The sequence below is a fragment of the Manis javanica genome, chromosome 16 (genome assembly GCF_040802235.1).
Source record: "Manis javanica isolate MJ-LG chromosome 16, MJ_LKY, whole genome shotgun sequence".
Taxonomy (NCBI): Eukaryota; Metazoa; Chordata; class Mammalia; order Pholidota; family Manidae; genus Manis; species Manis javanica.
The window spans coordinates 61,355,216-61,357,907 of record NC_133171.1 but is presented as its reverse complement, the minus strand read 5'-3'; the positions used below and the strand labels follow the sequence as shown (position 1 = coordinate 61,357,907).

The 2,692-nt window shown below is 36.8% G+C and overlaps 1 pseudogene; it reads right to left on the bottom strand.

Moving 5' to 3' along the window:
- Positions 1 to 674: 674 nt before the first annotated feature.
- On the bottom strand, positions 675 to 1,580 carry LOC108404481 (olfactory receptor 2G3-like; annotated as a pseudogene).
- Between the last annotated feature and the right edge of the window lie 1,112 nt (positions 1,581 to 2,692).

Sequence of the window (2,692 nt, the reverse complement as noted above, 5' to 3'; positions counted from 1 at the left end):
TTCAGTGTCATGGCTCATATCCCTTCGAGGCTTCCTCTGTGGGTTGGAGAGATCAGAAATATCTCTGTGTACTTAATCCTAGATGCCTCTACTAAATGAACAAGAACGAACAATGCCCTAAACAAGGCAGTTGGTTAGATAATTGTGGGTTTTCCAGAGGGCCTTTATAATTTCATATGAACTACAGACAGAACACCTATTGTCTATAGTATTATTAAATGTGAGACCTAGGAAATAACAGGAAACATTCTAAGGTCAACCTAAATTTCTGCAGCTATGATCCAGGCTCTACATCCATGAAGTAAATTTACTGCTGTAAGGAGAAATAGATTTGTCATAACTATACCAGTCATTATTTAGTCTCTAGAGCAGAAATTCCAGAATTTATGAAAGTATGATACATATGTACAGACCTATAAGTATTTATTTATTCATAAATGCTCTACAAAATTAGCTGAAAAAGAGCTATAGCATTTTTGGAAAGAAGAATTAAAAGAAGGTAACTTCAAGATATCATTGAAAGGAAATTTCACTCCGATGTTATTTAGGAGATTTAGCTTATAAGTGAAATGAGAATCATAAATTAAATGTTGCAAAAAATTCCACAATAGCTGAGGATTGCATGGGAGTATATTTCACATTTCTCCTTAACTAGGATCTGTTCTCACTAATTCTCATAGAGCCCACTTAAATTCTTTGTTTCTCACGGTGTAGATCAAAGGATTCAGTGAGGGTGTTACTACAGTGTAGAAGAGGGTAAGGAATGTACTGTAATTCTGTGCATACATGCCCTTGGGTTGAATATAGAAAGAAAATATAGTCCCGAAAAGCAAAACCACAACAATTAGGTGTGACCTACAGGTCCCAAATGCTTTCCTCCTTCCTTGGGTGGATTTTATCCTCAGCACACTCCTAACAATGCAAACACAGGAGACCAGAATAAGCCCCAGAGGTGTAACCACATAGAAGACAATAGCTATGGAAAGCTCATTTTCCAGAAAGGTTGTGTTCACACAGGCAATTTTAATCAGGGCTGGCTATTTACACACAAAATCATCCACCCTATGGTGGCTGCAGAGAGGCAATTGGAAAACAAGGACGGTCTGAACTGTGGGCCCCAGAAAGCCAGTAATCCAGGCCACGGCTGCAAGTTGCTGGAGAAGCTTTGGGTGCATGATAACACCATAGTGGAGGGGTCGACAGATAGCACTGAAGTGATCATAGGCCATAGCAGTCAGGAGAATACACTCTGTGGAGCCCAGCTCCAAAGCAACATATAGCTGGATCACACAGCCGATGTAGCTGATGGTCTTCTCAGGGCCCTTGAAATTCCAAAACATTTGTGGAACAATACTGGTAGTGAAACAGAGGTCCTGGAAGGAGAGATTAGAGAAGAAGAAATGCATGGGGCTGTGGAGTTGGGGATTGAAGTATGAGACCAGTATGATGGCTGTATTCCCCATCAGTGTCACAGGGTATATGAAGGAGATGACCAGAAGGAGAACCATCTCCAGCTGGGGCTGGTCAGAAAAGCTTAGCAATATAAAACCTGCTGGAGTGCTAAAATTTGTCCCTTTCATTGCTTCTTCATGGTGAGTCACCTTTCCTGGTCATTCCTATTTTATTTTGTGGAAGGAAATCAGATATCATAATCAGTTGAAAAGTAACAAGCTGAGTAAAGTACACATTGGACACTGGATTATATATAAAGAAACAACAGATACAGATAAAATCATGCAAAATAAAGATATAATAGGTGGGCTTGTTTTGTTAGAAAAAGGGACAAATACACAAAGTCTTGAAAGCACTAAATATATAGAGAGGAAAAAGATCAACATAGAATAGTAATCAGAGTCATATACCAAAACAGATTTGAGATATATACCAAATTTTTAGATATACACCAGTCTGAAGGTGCAATAAACAATCAATATATGTACTGTAAGAGAGCAAAAAAGTTGCAGTTAAGATGATTGTTACATAAATAGATATGTAATAGACAATAGATATAACAGATAAATTGAAAGACATATCAGGTGAGCAACGCTGAGAGAGAAGGCATATAGGATTGAAGACACAGAGACAGATTAGTTAGAATTTCCAACAGGAACAGTTAGGTATGTTTATCATTAATATACAGAAGGATGATTTCTGTGAATTCCCTATTTGAGTCATTCATCTACTATCCTTATAAACACTGCTCTCCAGGAAGATTGAGTTCAGAGTCCCAAATAACCAAGCTCTTTACCCTGGTGCCATCTACATTCCACATGCTTAATATGCTTTTCTTGCAAGAGTACATAAATTCAGTCACCTAATAAATCCATTGACCTTACACAAAAAAGCTGTGTAGAATTCATCAGTGTTGTTTTCACTATTAACTTGCAATGATTAAGAAATGCAGTTATGAAAATTTGTACTTCTGAATCAATTCTGGAATCTCCATAATAACTGGAGTAGGTTGATTACTTGTGGGATATAAAGTAACATACATAAGCAATTTTTTAAAAAACTAAAAAAAAAAAACGAAATGAACATTTCTGGGCTTCTGATATCTTGATTTAGGTTACTGTTGCTTGACTGACTACACATGTCAAAATTTATCAAGCTGTACACTAAGATTTGTGCATTTTATTATACGTACCTCAATTTTTAAAAAAGAGAAGAAATTTTCTGATTTTCCTTTCAATAT